General features: G+C 46.3%; 1 long non-coding RNA gene across 1 annotated transcript; it reads right to left on the minus strand.

Annotated features, from left to right (window-relative positions):
• Positions 1-932: 932 nt before the first annotated feature.
• On the minus strand, positions 933-16315 carry LOC144288059 (uncharacterized). The gene is made up of 4 exons (XR_013356014.1): positions 15592-16315; positions 11010-11181; positions 6533-8128; positions 933-3082 (listed from the first exon to the last, which is right to left on the minus strand). It is a non-coding gene; the product is annotated as an uncharacterized LOC144288059 (long non-coding RNA).
• Between the last annotated feature and the right edge of the window lie 2933 nt (positions 16316-19248).

The following is a 19248-nucleotide window of genomic DNA, read 5'->3' on the forward strand; positions in this document are numbered from 1 at the left end:
TAAAAGCTTATATATTTATATGCCACATTCCAATGCAAGTCATTACGAATTTGCATCTCTACAACACATGTGCAAACGTAAAGATAGGAAAGCGTCTTATGTTCTTTGTCTGGTTGAAGGGGTAGGTAGGAGGCAGCTTGGAGGGAATTAGGGTCTGCACACCAGAATTGGGTTTACTACCAAGCAATCTGGAAAACATAGCAATAAACCCTGTCTGGAAACTGCAAGCCACATTCCAAAGAAGGCTGGAATGAGAAAACGGTAACCCTACCAGTAACAATTCTTGCTAGATCCTGCTAGTGTAGATAGAATGACAAAAAAAGAGCATGTGTTTTAAGAACAATTTTCTCCTACAAAAGAATCACCATCAAAGGAGAAGACGCAAAAAGATAAGTATTTTTGCTTCCATTCATATAAAGTTCAAAGTCAACAAAACTAAATTCTTTTTTTCTTTTTTTTTTCTTTTTTTTTTTTTTAGGGACATATACCTAAGTAGTATAATTAGAAAGAAAAATTAAGGGCAGCCCGGGTGGCTCAGTGGTTTAGCGCCGCCTTCAGTCCAGGGCCTGATCCTGCAGACCCAGGATCGAGTCCCACATCAGGCTCCCTGCATGGAGCCTGCTTCTCCCTCTGCCTGTGTCTCTGCCTCTTTCTCTCTCTCTCTCTCTCTGTGTCTCATAAATAAATTAATAAAATCTTAAAAAAAAAAGAAAAAGAAAAATTAAGAAATAAACACAGAAGTCAGTGTAGTGGCTCTAGTAAGAGCTGGGGCAAGACAGGTTATACCTGGAGAGTTCGTGATGGTGGGTCATGTTCTTTCTTGATCTGGGTGGTGGCTACATAGGTGTTGGCTAGATTCAATAAACGACACATACGTGTTTCATACATTTATTTTCTGAATACATGTTTTATTTCACATTAAAAAAAATGATATGAAAAGAATGGCAACATTCATCATCCCTCGGAAGATAATCACGAACTTTGGGAGCCAATGACTGTCTGGTGACTGACCTACTCTGGGCTACCCTAGAGTGAAATGCTCACTTGGAGATCCCTGAAAGCCCTTCCTATTTAAGATTAGAGGCTGAAAGTGCTATTGACCTTGATGCTGGCTTCTCTATAGCAGTCTGAGGACCGCAGGCAGTGAGGGCAGGAGCTGGAACGAGGAAGGCCCAGCAAAAGACAGGGGGAGCAGGATGAGGGAAAAGGCATAGTGCAGGTCAGGGAGACCAGAGGTCACAGTGGGAACCAAAGGCCAAGGAGGCAGAGCTATTGGTGGTAAGAACACGGCTATGTGTCTGGGCATCTGGCTGGCTCAGTCAGAAGAGCGTGTGATTCCTGATCTCAGGGTTGTGAGTTTGAACTCCATGTTGGGTGTAGAGATGACTTAAATAAATAAAAACTTAAAAAAAAAAGAATAAGGCTATATGTCAAAACTAGGCACTCAAATAGAGGTCTGGACATCTGCTAACAATGGCAAGTTTTCACAAGGAAAACTCAAGAGCTCAGGAGATGTGATGCTGAGTCTCCTGGCAGGGGCCCCACAGAGCTGGGGAGGGAGAGACTGGTGGGAACTCAAAATAACATGTACCTATCATGATGCCAGTAGCTCTTGGGGTCCCGGATGCAGGCAGGGTAAGAAATGACAGAGCAAGCGAAAGGGAGATGAACCTAAGGACTCAGCCATTCAAACACTTATTGAGAGCCTTCTATGGGCCAGATGCTGTCCTCGGGATTGGAAACTCTGTGTAAACAAAACAGTCTCTGCCTTCCTGGAACTTACCATCTAAGAGGTAGTGAAGGAGCAGGAGGGGCAGATGATAAATACGTAATCATACAACGAACAGCTAATTCTACACAGTAGCATCAGGAAAATAAGACAGGAGAATGGGGAATCGCCGGGGAGGGGCTGGTCCTCAAGAACGTTGAGAAATGCTCTTCTCGAGGGAGAACACGTAGAAAGACCACAAGATGAGACGTTACCGGCAGTCTGGCAAAGTTGTCAAGTGCAGAAATACAGAAAAGCAGCACAGATGAGATCTGTGATTACAGCCCAGCTGTTGAACGTGGCTCAGGGCCAGAAAAACTGGCTACTTGGGGGAAACTGGAAGGATTAGGAACAGCCCAGTCCTTAAGGGGCTGAGGTACTTGACCCATTATCAAAGTTGGAGGCCCAGGCTGGGCAGAGTCCAACAGAGAACATGCCTCCAAGTGGGGCTGACCTGGAGCTTGATCCTAACGAACATGTCAGAAATCAGAGCCAGGCCTCAGAGCCAAAAAATTCTTCCTTGAGGACACACAATTCCATTGCCTGAGCCAATTGTCTTTTCCCCAAGGAAGCCGCGGATCTCTGGTTTGGGGCTTTCGCTGTGATCTATAACATACCACTTGAAGCACATCACAGCACATCAGAGCTAGAGAATGCTACTGGATTCTCTCTTCTTGGCTTAGGATGGCTGCCATGTTCCAATGTCTTGGGGTTATAATACACAAGACGGACAGTGCAAACAATAGTCCTTTGGCCTCCACAGAAGTCTGGAACACATTTTATTTGTCAGCAGCCTACTTGTTGAGTCTCCTGGCGAGATGAGGCCTCCTAGGATACTGATCATTGAAAGCCATGGAAGCAAGCAGGATAAGGTTAGTGAACCCTTATCTCCTTTCTCATGGCTTGCCTTAGGCATACCTCAGGGATACTGAGGATTTGGTTCCAGACCACCATGAAAACGTGACTATTATAGTAAAGCAAGTCAAATGAATTTTTTTAGTTTCCCAATTTACATAAAAGTACTGTATTCTATTAAGTATGCAATAGCATTATGTTTTAAAAAACATATATATATATATATATATCCCTTAATTGAAAATACTTTATTGCTAAAAAGAATGCTCACCCTCATCTGAGCTTTCAGCAAGTGATAATCACTGATCACAGATCACCATAACAAATATGATGAGAAGGCTTGAAGTACTGCGAGAATTACCAAAATATAACACACAGAGCTATGAAGGGAGCAGATACTGTTGGGAAAATAACATCTGAAAATAATTGCTTGATGCTGGGGTGCCACAAATCTTCAATCTGTAAAAAACAAAACAAAACACAGTATCTGTGAGGTTTGATAAAATGAAACATGCCTGCATTTAAAATTAGCCTTTAGCTGTTTCAAGTATGCATTCTGGAAGGGTCATTTGGCCCAACCCAGCAGCCAGTTCTGGTCCTTAGATGCCAAACCAGTTGAGAAAAAGGGCGAAGAGAATGATTCTAGGGGAATGGCTGGGACTGCTCGATGAAAGGCTGGGAGAAGTTCCTTCTGGTTCCTCCCCCAGTAAAGGTTCACCGAGCTTGGCCCTTTCCGGGTGAGATTGCTACAACAGAGGACTCAATCGTCTTCCCAGCCCAGCTCATAGCTTTGTTGAGAGAGCAAATGTTGAGAGGTCAAAACTACAGATTAGCTGTATTATGGGAACTGAAGGGATCGTCATCATTAATTTATGGAAGGACCACGTTAAAATCTATTGCAGGCCCACAACTCCAATGGTTCAATAGAAAAATGAGCTGCTTAAGCCTAAAAGGGCAGGGGGTGGTGTGGTGGTAAAGAAGTAACAAACCACCCTCTGCAGGGGAAGGGGAGGCCCGATTTGTAGCAGTTCCCAATTTCTGTGGTGTAAATACCGCCACCAAGGCTGATATTGAGCTGCTGGTGTGGTGCCACCAAACACAGAATTGGGAAGGCGTGAGCACGGTGTTGCAAGCTGGCCCCATCCCACCTCTGGCTGCAGTAAGGATGGGGGTGGGGGGTAGATTTGAATAAAACACAGTTCATGCCCTCATTAGACTAATGCGTGGATGCGTGGAGGAGACGTACCATCGAATAAAGCATCTTGAAGTAGTATGATCACGTCCTCAGTGGGATCTGTGTCCTAACAGGAACCAAAGCCTTAAACTAACAAGATGAAGCTTTGATCCTGGACTTCAGGCATCAGCAAGTCAAGGGAGGTCACGGGAAATTCTCCCTCTAATAGATAGCTGCCTACTTGTTCATGAAGGTTGGCTGGCTCTAAATATGATGACACGGTAACGGGTTACGTTCCATCATCTCAGCTAGGTTACTGGTCAGGAGCAAAGGCACTGAGTTAGGGGCGCCTGGGGGGCTCAGTGGGTTAAGTGCCAGACTCTAGATTTTGGCTCAGGTCATGATGTCAGGGATGAGAGGCCTGAGTTGGGCTCTGTGCTCAGTAGGGAGCCTGCTTGAGATTCCCTGACTCTCCTCCCACTGCCCCCCCCATGCATTCTCTCTCTCTCTCTCTCAAATAAATTAATCTTCAAAGGCTCCAAGTCTAGGAAAGAGTAATTAGAGCTCAGGCTTCCATGAACTAGAAGACCTGCAAACCATCCTCTTAACATCTGCAAACTCCTGGGGCTACCAGTCCACATGTTGGCTGAGGAAGGGGCCCTGGGGTTGGGGAGGGGAGGGGGAGGCATGGGAGAAGCTTAAGAACCGAGGAGAAGAAGAAGGAGACCCCATTAACATTTCCCTGCCCTGCTCTTTTGAAGTCCACGATGTGTACCCACACCACACGCTCCTGGGCAAGCCTGGCGTCTGTCGTGGTTCAAAATTCAGCCACACGTTCTTCAAGTATTTGAGTGTCCCGCAGTCCTTCTCCCTTGGCTGTCCCTTCGAGGCTCTTCTAGCTCTCTGGTGGCACTTTTCTCTCTCCTCTTCTGGCTCTTCACAGGTAGGAGCTCCCTTCAAGTTTCCACCTCTTCTTTTCTTTCTCTATTTTCTCTTTTGATATTGACATCAACTCCACTAACTTCCCTCCATGCAGATCACATCACAGTTGCTTGTCAAGACCTTCCCTCTCCCCTGAGTATCACGTTCCCGCTCAATCGCCAGGTGGACCACTGGTCCTCCATGGACCTCCGGAACATGGATTCAGACTGCGTGTCCGGGGTCAGACTTCCTGCTTTCCCCTCTGGCCAGGTCCTCGCCTTGGAGTCTCCATTTCTCGTAATGGCACCACAGTATATTCCATCAGCAAAATTTGAACTCTGGAGTCATCTCTCAGGGTTCCTCCTCTAGCATGCTCTCACCCAGCTAATTGCTGACTTGGCTTTCATGCTTATCGATACCAGGGACATCCAGGCTTTACTGATTTCTCATGGGAACCATCTAGATCTCTTCTGGTAGCTCTTTCTCTCTGCCCCAATCCTGCCCCAGGGGGAGGGGTCATCAGTCCTGGTACCCCATCTAGCCTTTACCATAATCATGTGACCCTGAGCTTGGCCAATCAGAGTCCTCCCTTTGAGTTTTCTCAAATTGGAGCTCAAAGGGAGTTTTTTGTTCTCTCTGGTTTTATTTATTTATTTTAATTTTTTTTATTTATTTATGATAGTCACAGAGAGAGAAAGAGACATAGGCAGAGGGAGAAGCAGAGGGAGAAGCAGGCTCCATGCACCGGGAGCCCGACGTGGGATTCGATCCCAGGTCTCCAGGATCGCGCCCTGGGCCAAAGGCAGGCGCCAAACCGCTGCGCCACCCAGGGATCCCCTCTCTGGTTTTAAATTCTCTTTAGTTTACAGGTGGAGCTATAAGTGTGGATCCAAAATCACTGGTAGCCCTGAACTCTAATGTATGGAGAAGCCTGAGAGAAAAACAGTTGATACACAAATAAGACGCGGCTGTGAGAGTCATGCCTTTGTTCCCATCCTGATTTCACTTAACCTGAAGGATGGCTCTAGTCCTATCCCCATTCAAATAGTATTCTCTGGGGCACCTGGGTGGCTCAGTGGTCCAGCATCTGCCTTCAGCTCAGGTCGTGATCCCGGGGTCCTGGGATCGAGTCCCGCCCACTTCTCCCTCTGCCTGTGTCTCTGTGTCTCTCTCTGTGTCTCTCATGAATAAATAAATAAAACCTTTTTTTTTAATCTTCCCTTATCTCACAATCAAATAAGGTTGGGGTTGTTTTTTTTGTTTATCACAAAGCTATTTGCTGGTACAAGGAAACGGAATCATACACACATTTTTAAAAATTTAAATTAAAATATATGTTCTTGCCCCAAATGAAGGCCGTAAAACTTAAATGGTGGGGACATTCCTGTTCGAGTTTAGGAGAAAGCAAAGCTGGAATTAACCAGCTCTCCCCTGAGTGGGTCTGCGGTGGCATCGGCCTTTCTTAGAGTGCATATCTTCTCACACTGAGTGTGAGTCTAGACTTCAAAGAGTTGGATCTTATGATCCAGACAGTTCTAAATGCAATCTCATCACCTCATTGGCGTTCAACTGAAGAAACAGCCATCGTTTCTGTGATCTTGGGGACGCGCTGGGTTATAAAGGCACCTTCCCAAAGGCTTTTCAACAGTAACCGCTGACCTTCCTTGCTTTTCTCCTTACCCGTCAGCATCCCAGAACAGATGTGACTCTCTGGTGCCTGTTCTAGGTCACTTAGTACAATGTTGTAAGTCATGGTTGTTTGTTTCGGGCCCCTTTCTAGGTTATAAACTCAGTTTTCGGTAGAGTTAACTTACTTAAGAAACATCTACTGGTGGGCTCGCAGCAGCAGGACGCACCAGGAGCCTAGTAGCCAGGGAGTTCCCAAAATCAAGAAAGCCAGACTCCTGCTCCAACAGAGTTCATGATCTGGTACAGTTGTTTTCAAACTTGGCTGCAAATTGCAGACAGCCAGAGAGCTCCTGACTCCAGAGGTCCGGGGTTGGTCGGGCACGCCAGGGCTCTCAGCTCCTTTGGTGACTTGATCACGCAGCCCAAACTGAGAAATGTTCTTCTAGATGAAAAGAAGCATATGATTTCAACACAATACCGAGGGTGTCTGTGGCTGAAGTACTCATAGGGTGCGGTGAGAATCTGGGGGCAGGGAGCACCCCAACGGAGATTCTCAACCCTGCACGTTACAAAGTCTTAGAAAACACCCTTGCTACGCCCTGAACTCGCATGTTCAGACTCTCAGGTCACAGGGCATTAGCATGTTTTAAAAGCTCCCTGGGTGATTCTGATACCCAGAGGTGGCTGCGAACCACTGGAGCCCACCTAGGGAGACCCAGTGAGGGCAAGGCTTTCGAGAAGGGGTAACAGCTCTGTGGAGACTCGGAAAGGACGCAGGGGTAGTCAGGCAAAAGAGGAGGCCGGGTCTTGGCATTGACTTTGCTTCTCCCATAATGCCCACAGAGGCTCTGGAAACTTTGTAGTTACTCAAAAAGATTCTATGAATGTTCAGGATCCCTGGGGTTACCTATGTGGAAGCATCCGTATTAGTTTCCCGGGGCTGCTGTAACAAGGTACTACCATCTGGTTGGTGTAGCACAACAGGAGCTTATTCTCTCGAGTTCTAGAGGGTAGGTATCTGACGCCCAAGTGTCAGCAGGGCTCGCTCCTATTTTGGAAGCTCTGAGGGAGAATCTACTCCATGCCTTCCTCGCTTCTGAGGGCTGCCAGCAATCCCTGGCCTTCCTCAGCTTATAAGTGCATCACTCTAATCTCTGCCTCCATTGTCACATGGACTTCTTCCTTTGTGTCTGTTTCTGTGTCCAGAATTCCCTTTTTAAGGACACCAGTCACTGGGTCATTCAGGCCCAGGTCTAATCTAGTCTGAACTCAACTTGATTACATCCGGAGGGATCCCATCTCTAAATAAGGTCGTCTTTATAGGTAGCTGGGGTTAGCACTTGAACATATTTAGGGCAAGGGCACGATTCGACCCACAGGGCATCCCGGTTGCCACAGAGGAGAGAGGGCGAGGGGAGGAGCCTTGTCCCTGCTCTCATGGGATCTATTCACTTGAGTGAGTCACCCTGAAACATTTTCCAGTTATGAGTCCATAGTTTTCATGTGACTCTTCCACACACGATACGTCATTCATTTGTGAAATTACACTTCACATTTGTAGGGAGAAATGAGAAGTATTCTGTAAACCAATTTGAGACTGCGACGTCTTCTGTGCTCCATCCGAGGCCTCTAGCTCAGACTAGGGTGCAATGCACACCCACGGGCTCAGACATCTGGTGCTAAAGTGGGACAGCTCCTGGCAAACTGGGACACACGTCACCCTGTTTCTCGCTCTGTCTCTCTTTTCCAGGCTCCCTGTTTGTCCTCTGTTCGGGTGTGTCCTATTGGAAAGGGTAAAGACACATGTGACGTTATTTACACTTTGATGAGAGGATTGAAGAATTCCAGATGATTTTTATCTAACCTTAACACTTAGATATTTTTCAAGAAGCAACGTGGCCTTATGACTTGGTAAGAATAAAAAGAAATATCTGATCCTATATCCTTATCCTTATAAGGCCCCACCTCACTGCCCACACTGTGAGCTGGGCAAGTAATAAACTGTAAACAAAAAAAAATTTTTTAGAGAGGGTATAGGAGGGACAAAGATAGGGAGAGAGAGCATCTTACGCAGGCTCCGTGTTGGGCGTTTAGAGCCACCAGGCGCCCCTAAACTGTAAAATGTTTTAATTTAGATATAAGTTGAGTATTTTGAGTAATGACCATGACTTGTACATAAACTTGGAGCCTTCCCTGACAGCCTGAAGTCTCTGAAAACAGCCTATATTCAGTTTCTACTGCTTAAACCCGGCCTCCACTGCCTGCCTGTAGTCTGACTTCTATCCTCACCACTGCAATGAAAATACTTTCTGAAGATTATCAGAACTTTCTGATTGTCAGATTTCATGGCTTCAGGTTTAGAATGGTTGAAGCTTAAAAGACTGCCATCGCAGGTGCCTGGGTGGCTGAGTCGGTTAAACCTCCAACTCTTGATTTTGGCTCAGGTCACCATCTCAGAGTCATGAGATGGAGCCCCCTGTGGGTTCCATGCTGGGCTTGGAGTCTGCTTCAGATTCTCATTCTCTCCCCTCCCCCTTCCTTTGTGTCTCTCCTTCTCTCTGTCTCTAAAAAGAAAGAAAGAAAGAAGAAAGAAAGAAAGAAAGAAAGAAAGAAAGAAAGAAAGAAAGAAAGAAAGAAAGAAAGAAGAAAGAAAGAAAGAAAGATCTCCAAAAGAAAAAGAAAAAGAAAAAGAAAAAGAAAAGAAAAGAAAAGAAAAGAAAAGAAAAGAAAAGAAAAGAAAAAGAAAAAGAAAAACTGCCATAGTGAGTGCAGGCAAGGATGTAGACGGCCTGCAACTCTCAGACACTGCTCATGGGAATGGAATAGAAAATGGTTCAACCACTTTGAAATACAATTCAGCGGTTCCTTAAAAAGTTAAACATATCATATAAACCAGCCTAAGGATTCACCCAAGAGAAAAGAAAGCTTGTGCTCCTACAAGGACAGGAACATGAATAGTCATAGCAGCTTTACTTGCACTAGCCGGAAATTGGCAAGGACGCAAATGTCCATCCACAGGAGAATGGATAAACAGACTGTGGTACATCCATGCTATTTCCACTGTGGAATGCTACTCAGCAAAAAGAAAGGAGAGAGGGGAGGAGGGAAAGCTATTTCTATGTGCTCCAAAATGGATGAGTCTCAATCTTGAAATAATTAGTCCCATTCCTGAAATAAAGAAGCCAGATTTTTAAAAAGAGTATATACTGGAATCATATACTGTGATATGATATACTGTGATAATGATATACTGAAATCATATAAATGATTTCATTTATGTAAAATTGGAGAAAATGCACACTAATCTAGAATGATGGTTCAGGGGTTGCCTGGGAAGGAGGGATGGGGATGGGTTGGGAGGAGGGGCTACAAAGGACCAGAAGGAAACTTCTGGGGTGATAGATGTGTTCATCTGCTTCAGTGTGGTGATGGTATTAAGGTCCACACATATAGAAAATGTATGAAACTATGTGTTTTATGTGTGTGCGGCTTATTGTATGTCAATTATACCTCAATAAAGCTGTTTTGAAAAGCCCCATGCATGCATTTCAGTCCTATATCTACTGATTTATCTACAGCATTTGGGAAATCTGGCAATTTCCTCCTCTTTGAAATGTTCCTCTCCCCAGGGGGGAGGGGGGCGCAGGACATTGTTTTCAGGTCTCTTCCTGCCATTCCACCTAGACGGTCAGAGCCTATCACATTAGCTTGAGATATGAGATTTGAATTCTCACCTGTTGATTTTAAGCATTTAGACCTATTTGTCTACCATCATTTTGAGCAGCCACAGTAATCACACACACAAAACGCAAGGAAACAGCTAATCAACCTGCAAATCCAAATTTCTCTTAAATACTTCTGTATTTCCTGCCTGCCATAGCACCAGAAAGGGGTAGTATATAGGTTTAGTGTGTTTGGAGGATATTTGGTATCTTTCATCATATGTGAATGATTACCCTGATAAAACAAGGAATTCTGGAAAGACAAAAGATTCTTAGAACCAGCCCCCAAGTAACCCAACAGCCTTCGAATGTGGCCCTCAAAGCTGCAGAGAGATTAAGAGTTGACGCCCAGGTGCCAGAGGAGCAGTGTGGCGTTTCATCCATCACTTCCCCAAATCTGGTGCCAACAGAGGGTGGGACCTGGCCAGGCTTTGTTCTCCCTCGATGCAGTGCAGACACACATCTCTGGCTTGACCCCCCAATCTCCGTCTTTCCTCTGTTCGTGAAAGAAGGAACACTTTTCCAATCCTCATCAGTCTTGCAGCTGCTCACACCAAGGGCTTCAAGAAATGGCAAGTGGCCATGCTTTCAGGAGCTGCCTTGCCTTACTAGACCACTGAGTAACTTTTATGAGATCTATGGCCACATTTTTAGTTGGCCCGATAGTTGCCCAAATAGGTTATGACGCGTGCTTATTTAATAAGTCCCGACACGTGGTTTGAATTGAAGAGACGCAATCTACCAGACTGTGGAGCTGCAGTCTAACCAGGATACTGAAGTCCAAAGTCAGGGAACCTCAGCCCAGGTGTCTGTCTACACACCGTGAGTCACAGTTGTTAATCCTTAGAGGAATCACATGCTTAGGTATTGACCGGCACCTGTTCTGAGACTCACGGTTGTCATGGTAATAATAGCCAAATGTAGCTGTCACCAAACTTACTTTTTGTCTTTTTCCAGAAGGCTTTCAGTTGAGTTTCTCTTTCAAATGGTGTCAGACGGGTAGGTGCCCTTAAGAGCCTTAGTTCAAAGATCTCACTGCAAATTCGCCTGTTGACTTCTTCTACATAAAGATGCGATCACTTCCTCGGGGAAAGAGGAATCCTCTTTACTTTCTAGGAAGAAGACAAACAGGGTCTGAGGGAAACACTGCCCAAGGGCCCGGCAAATCCTACTTGACCAGGAGAATGTGTGTGTTAAGATAAAGGAGGAGCACCAGGGCCGGCCACAGCGGAAGGTAGAGGCCAGGGTCTCAGGGAGCTGTGATTGCCGTGTGCTCTTTTTGGATACAGAAGCCAGTTGGCCAGGAGGCACTATTAGCCTTCTATTCCATCAAAGGATATTTGCATCATGAAGTGGCATTGAAGGGGCTGAGAGATCAGAGAGATGGGGCCATTTAGAGGGAGATAAAAATAATCAAAAGCAAAGCCCCAAGACCCAGCTTTCCCTTGGCGTGAGTGTGTTCAGAGAACAGCTGCCTCCGAGAAGCAAACAAGCAGGGCTTCCTCTTTCTGTATTGACACAAGTCTTAGTTACTTAAAGCCTTTCTTGCTTTGGGCCCCTGAACCTCAGAACTGAGACATGCTAAGGAGTACAGAAGGGCCCAACCTTACGCTGAGTGATGGTATCAAAACTGTTATTTTAACTTTGAAACCGAGAGGGAGACAGAGACAGAGGGAGGGTTCCGCTGCCGCACACAGCGCAGCGGGTGAGATAAAACTTATTTCAAAGAAATCATCCATCAAAGACCTTACATCTATTGTAAGCCCTAATGTGAAGTCCTCAGTCACCTGGGTGGCTCAGTCGGTTAAGCATCTGACTCTTGATTCCAGCTCAGGTCAAGATCTCAGGGTCCTGAGCTCGAGCCCCGCCTTGGACTCCACCCTCAGCGGGAAGACTGTTGGGGATTCTCTCTCTCTCTCTCTCTGCCCCTTCACCCCACAGTCCCTCTCTCTCTAAAAATAACCAAATCTAAAAAAAAAAAGAAAAGAAAAAGAAAATATGGTGAATTCCACCAACGTATGCACTTCAATCTGGATAACTGAAAGAATTTTTCAAAAAATAGTAGCAAATATTAATATTGACTATATGCCAGACTCTGTGTGCACTAAACTCATTGAATTCTCTGAACATCCACTACTATCTCATCTATTTTATATTATAAGTGAGGGAGTCAAGGCAGAGTCAGTGGCCTAGGGCCGTAAACAGGTAAATGGCGGAGCATGGTTGGGACGCAGCCCCCGTGACTGTTGATTCCACTATGATGTGCCTGATACTCTGTTGGCCCTGGGGGAGTGTTGTTAATGGTTTTGTCCATTTGTTTTCATCGGTGGGTTTGGTTTTGCCCAGTTTACCTCAGTGGGAGACTGGGGGTGATGATGTCTAGTCAATGGGGATTGCTCGCAATATCTAAGACCTTAATTTTTACTGAAATACCATGTGCATGTGATGCTAAAATGTCCAGTTCAGGAATAGAGCTCCCTGCCAGGAGGAAGCACTGCACTAAGTCAAGGATGGAGTATGGAATTGGCAGTCAGGAGCTCCGTCACTGTCCTGGCTCCGTCACTCATCCATCGTGTGATTCAGAGCACGCAGAGCCTTTGAGCTCACATTCTTTATCAGGACACTGAGTCCCACCCCTCCTCCCCACTTAGATACTTATATTAGAGGAATAAGGCTGTACTTTCAGCTCTCTTGAACTTCTAATTATATGTAGAGTTTGGTTTGACTCAGCACTTTTCAAAACCATAGGGGCCATGGAATATGTATCTTTTCATCCCCTATAGGTCTAGGGGGTCTGCAGGCATTGCGAAGGCAACACTGCCTTTACAGTCTTGCAACAAACAGCAGGCCAGTGAGAGCAAAAGAGGGACAGGAGTCTCAGGGCCCCAAGTGACACATTTTTATGTGTTCTTTGCTTCCATTATGACCTCCTACCTTGATCTTCAATTTACGATCAACATTTATTGCACCTCTGTTGTAAGCCCTGGGGAGTGGGAATAAGCAGATGCTCTCCTCAAGACGTAAAGCCCGCACTCAAGGAGCACAACCATTGACGAAGGATTCAGGTAAACAAACACACAGCTGCGGGTCCTTGTAGAAGACCACAGGGAGGTGGGGGCGCCAAGGAGAAACAATTTTTTTTTAACCTGGAAACTGTTTTATCAAGAAAATGGCATATACGTAGCCTTGCAAGATGAACAGCTAGCGGTCAAGAAGGCCTGGGGATGGGACGTGCGTGAGAGGGGAGACTGGATGCCATGAATTAATTTCTAATCCTATTTATGCTTACTCTTTTTCTTGGTAAGACACCCTAGGACCCCAGAGCACCTGCCCTGGCTACCAACAGAAAGATCGCATCCAGCCTGACTACACCTTTGGTGGGAGCAATGTCTGACTTGAAGTTGCTGAGAGCTGTTGCTAGCATTAGAAGCACCGCCTTCCGCCAAACCGAGACTGGATGCTGTGAGTGGATAAAAATGTCAGGAACCAAGACATTTGCACGGCATGTCTTTTAAAAACGAGAGGCCCCAAGAGGGCGCCAGACTTCAGTTGTTTTCTGGATCAGAAAACCAGGGCCCGGCCAACCCCAAAGGAAGAGGTCACAGTCAAAGGGAATTAGCTCATGTGAAGTGCATTTTTGTTCCCTCATAAAAGTAAATATATAATAGTCGAGATATTTTGAATAAACGTGAATAGTGATTTACCTCCCAAATTCTAAATTTGGGTTTAAAATACAAAATAAAATACACAAAACATTGCCTCTTGCGGTGGGATTCGGGCCTGGTATTTAAAGATTGACAAATCTGCTAATTGAAATTTTCAGCCAGCCCTCTTCTTGGTATTTGTCTTCTGGGCTGAGTAAACTACTCTCGCTCATGGGTGCTTGGTTTATTTTTATTTATTCACTCCTTTAATGAGTATTTGTTCAGGTTCTCTTATGTGCTGGGCAAGTTGCTAGGTGTTGAAATAGAAGGGTACAAAAGACGTGGTGAGTGGATGAACAAAGCATGGTCTACCCATACCATGGGCTGTTATTCAAGGAGAAAAGGAGATGAGCTATCTACCTACGAAGAGACTCGGAGAAAACTTCCCTGAGTAACACTGAGTGCAAGAAGCTAACTGGAAAAGGCCATACACCGTGATTCCAACTATCGAACACTCGAGAAAAGATGAAACTACGGAGACAGTCAAAAGATGAGTGGTCGACAGGGTTTAGGGAGGAGGGCCAGGTGAAGAGACAGGATTTTTAGGGCACTGAAACTACCCTGCATGAGACTGTAATGCTGGACACATGTTTTCATACATTTGTCAAGACCCATAGACTGTTCACCACCAACAATGGACCCTAATGGAAACCACCGGCTCTGGCGGCAGGATGCGTCTGTGTCATCTCATGGGTCAGCTCGATGCACCACTCTGGTGGGTGACGTTTAGGGTGGGGAAGGCCATGCTCAGCTGAGGGCGGGAGGTATAGGGGAAACCTTTGTACTTTCTGCTCAGTTTTGCTGTGAACCTCAAACTGCTCTAAAAAACAACAAAGTCTTAAAAAAAAAAAGATATAGCTGTTGCTCTCAAGGAGCTTAGAGTTTGGGAAGAACAGGCAACCAATAAAACAAACAGTCCCATGGGGGCACTGCCCCAAGGAAGGCTGCAGTGTTGGGGGAGCTCTGGAGAGGGGTCCCACGTGTCCCTGCAGCATGTGTGTGTCTCCTGGCCCCGGGCTTGTTAACAGGAAAAATGGGGCCTGGGGGAACCTAGAAGAGCTTGCATCACCCTCCTGGCTGGACCTCTGATTAGCAGAGAGCTCTTTGGTAAGTCACTGCTCCCGCTGGAGCTCAGGTTTCTCACCTCTGAACTGGCACTGCTGTTCCTGGTGACCTTTCTAGCCTCAACATAAAATTGGTTATTTCAGTTGTAGTGACAAGTTCTTCTGTGTGTGTGTGTATGTGTGTGTGTGTACAGTGAACTCCACATGGAATATACCACCTTAGCCACATGTAAGTGCACAGTGTATGTACGTGCTGTGCCTCCATCCATCCATCCATCCATCCATCCACCCATCCAGTCAGCCATCCATTCATCTATCTAGTCATCCATCCAGTCATCCATCCATCCATCCATCCATCCATCCGTCCGTCCGTCCGTCCATCCATCCATCCATCCATCCATTCACCCATCCATCCAGTCATCCATCCATCCATCCATCCGTCCGTCCGTCCGTCCGTCCGTCCATCCATCCATCCATCCATCCATCCATCTGTCCATCCATCCATCCATCCAGTCATCCAGCCAGCCATCCAGCCATCCAGCCATCCAGTCATCTATCCATCCATCCATCCACTCATCCATCCATCCAGTCAGCCATCCATCCATCTAACATCCAATCATCCATCCAGCCATCACCCATCCAGTCATCCAGCCATCATCCATCCATCCAGCCAGCCAGCCAGCCAGCCAACCATTATCCATCCATCCAGCTATCCAGCCATCCATCCAGCCATCCATCCCGAAAGCTGCTTCACCTTCCCAAAGCTGTCCCCACTCCCATCTCCCCTGGTCCTCGGCAATCTGCATTCTGCCTTCTGTCCCTCTGAATTCACGACTCTGGGAGCCTCAGTAAGTCGAACTGCAGCGTCTGGCTCATCTCGCTCAGCACCATGTCTTCAGGTTCATCCGCGTTGTCACGTGTCAGAGTTTCATTCTCTCCTAAGGCTGAATAACATCCCTCTGTGCATATCTGGTAACGTTCCTCTGACGTGGCTGTTTCTGAGGCCGCCAACTGCTCGATGGGGAAAAGGAGAGCCCTGGCACTCACGCTTGCCCCCTTTTATCTTTCTGGATCCAGGACAGCGAGTTCAGACTCTGGTGGTGAGAAGGTTCTGCTGCTTCTGCTGGGGCCGCTCATCCCTTCCAGACAGGCCGAAGCTCCTGCCCAGGAATGTCCTGGGTTCTTCTTGTTTGCTGGGCAGGCATCTGTTTCCCTCCAGGGGACGAACTTGCTCCCTCGTCAGGTGTCACCGAGAGGGAAGACGAAGAGAACCGAGGCCCCTGGCTTCGTTTCGGCCCTCTCGGAATCTGTTTGGGCTGCTCTAACCGACGCCACAGGCCGGGGGGCTTATAAACAGCAGACATTTATTGTTCACTGTTCTGGAGGCTGGAAGTTCAAGGTCAGAGTGCCAGCATGGTTGGGTTCTGGTGAGAGCCTTCTTGCAGGCTGCACACAGCTGACTTCTCATCGTGTCCTCCCGTGGGTGGAAGGGGTGAGGGAGCTCTCTGGGGTCTCTTTTATAAAGGCACTAATCCCTTTTGTGAGAGCGCTCCCTTTATGACTCAGTCATTTCACAAAGGCCCCACCTCCTAATGCCATCACTTTAGGTGTTAAGATTTCAACATATGGGGGCCCCTGGGGGCGCGGTCGTTGAGTGTCTGTGTTTGGCTCAGGGCGTGATCCTGGGGTCCTGGGATCAAGTCCCACATCGGGGGTCCTCACACGGAGCCTGCTTCTCCCTCTGCCTCTGCCTCTGTCTCTGTCTCTGTGTCCCTCATGAATAAATAAAATTAAAAAAAAAGATTTCAACATATGGATTGGGGGGTGGGGGGGTGGATATGAACATTCAGTCCATAACACCTCCTTTACTTTACAGCAAAATGAGAGTGCAGAGTGTTTAGAACCTGAACGCTCCATTCATGCAGTTTATCAGAGACCCCAAAAAATCACGTATGGGAAATGTGGTCTTAATTACCACCATGAGAAATTGCTCAGTGATGTGGTTGTGAGGAATTAGATTTCTGGAAGAATGAGAAAATTGAAGCCAGTTTGTTCAAATAGCATTTTATGCCTCACTCAAACGGAGACTAGAGGCACACAGGTGACCACTGGCTAAAAGCACTGCTGTTGGAAACCAGACAAGGAATATACTGGCTTTGAGAGTATTTGCCAAACCTACAATAAAATAATATGGTTTCATTTTCAAAGTGCCTCAGCCGTGAGACACTTTGGGAGGTTTGCAATTGCTTAAATCCCTGCTCCGCTTGAAAACTTTCTGGAGGTGCAGAGCAAAAGGCGGAACTGGGCTCTGGGCACAGTTCACTGCTAGGCTAAAAGAATTTCACACCAAGAATAAAGGACTCCATTGATACAGAGCTCTGCTTTTTCCCTAATTGGAACAGACTAGTAACATAGGATTTCATATTAGCACACTCTCGATGCGTAAAGCCTAAAATAAATCAGGTTGTTTGAATAGAAAACAGATGGCAAGGCTTTTGCCCTCATCTCTTGAAGCCTGGATTTGTGGGTAAAGAATGATGTGGTGTAGCCGTACATGCTCCGGGAACAGACGGCCTGCTTAGAAAACCCCTCCTCGGCCTTTCCTGCGTGTAGTAGTGTCTCAGGCAAGCTAGTGAAATCCCCTGAGGTTCAATTTTCTATAAGATGGAGATGATTACAGTTACTGTAGAGTGTTATGAGAATTAAACTGAATGACAAATGTAAAGCCCCCGGCATGATAGTGCTATTGGTGGTGGTGGTATCATTACTATTACTACTATTAGTTATTGAATGGTTTTAGGATTGGATCTGCTTTCTCTTAGCCACCTGAACTCCGATCAAATAGAATAAGAAAGGCAGTATGTTAGAGAAAAAAACCAACCAACCAAAGGCCTCTGCCCTAGGGTCACTGCACCATCTTGGAGAAATGATTGCATCTGTCATTGCAAAGCTTGGTTTGGTCATCTGTATCATGATGATGAAGAGCTATGAACTTTACAGCCCCAAACTTGGGTTCACTAGATACTGTGACATCCTTTTATTCTTTTAAAGCCTGGCAATTTTGGTTTTGACCCCAGCCAGGAGGCCGGAAATTGAGTGTTAATCTTATTGATAGGCAAGTCTTTCCTCCCCCACGAACATCTGAGAAAGGGCCCCCTGACTTTTGCTCATAAGCAGTACTGGTGCTGGGTCCTCCGTGGAGGTTCTTTGAAGGTAAGTCAGTCTGCTACTTCTTTGCCAAACAAGCATAGGGGCTTGGTCAGGCAGGGGAGGCCCCATGTAGACTGTCCACCCACCCTCGGGGTTCTATCCAGATGTTCCCTTCTAAGGCCTGGTCACCTCCGAGAGGTGTTGCAAGGACCAAGAGGCTCAAGTCACTGACACTTCACCCCTCTCCTTGTCCCAGACTTGGGAGAAGCCCTCTCCCCACTATGTTATCACAACTTCAACCACTTACCGTCTTTAAAGACATTCATTCCTGTTCTCTCTTCCTGAGAAGAGAGAGCATAGTCCCCTTTAGGCTTTTAAGAGCTAATGCTAGGAAACTGCAGGTGGTAGTGGGGTTATCTCCAAGAAACTTCTGCTGTGGGCGTTGAAGCAAGAGAACACAAAGGCCCAGTTACATTCCAAAATCAAAAGGGAAGGTCAAAATCCAAGGAAAATACAACACAAATTAATGTTGCAATGAATACGACTTTAAGTGGATAAGACTGGCTTGGATGATTCTTAAGTTTTCCTCTCCCAGAACCCCTTCCATATTATCATTGTATTCTTTTCCCAAATATCATATTTAAACAATTTCTCTGAAGGGGTGCCTGGCTGCCTCGGTCAGCGGAGCATGCGACATTTGATCTTGGGGTTGTGAGTTGCAGGCCCCACGTGGGGTGTAGAGACTACTTAAAATAAATAAGTAAAATGTTAAAAAAAAAAGTCTTATAAAATAAACTATTTCTCTGAAAGGTAATTTATTAAATAATTGCTTGCACAGACTAAGCTAAGTGTAGTGTCTGTTGGAGCTTTTGAACAATGACTTTCGTGTCATGAGGGTCTTCTCTAGGCTGCCATTACTCCTATGAGGCATGTCAGGGCCAGTTCTATCATGTCACATCATATGGGTTCAGAAATGGTCTTTAAAGGAAGCAAGACAAATGCACAGGGTCCGGTGACAGAGGCATAAATGGTCCATCAGTCTCTCTGCCGTCCCTGGATGAGAATCACCCCTGGGCTATGCTTTGGTCCCATGGAGGGGCCTTTCCCCTTCGTGAGTGGGCTTTCTTAGGACATGTATGAGGAAGTGGTCTCATCAGGAACATCTAGACTGCATGACCACTGTCCACAGACTCTTCCAAAGACACTAGACCTTCTTCTTGTGGGAGAACTTAGAGGAGGTGGGGTCCCTGAGCCCCATGGG

This window comes from Canis aureus, chromosome 17, assembly GCF_053574225.1.
Source record: "Canis aureus isolate CA01 chromosome 17, VMU_Caureus_v.1.0, whole genome shotgun sequence".
Taxonomy (NCBI): domain Eukaryota; kingdom Metazoa; phylum Chordata; class Mammalia; order Carnivora; family Canidae; genus Canis; species Canis aureus.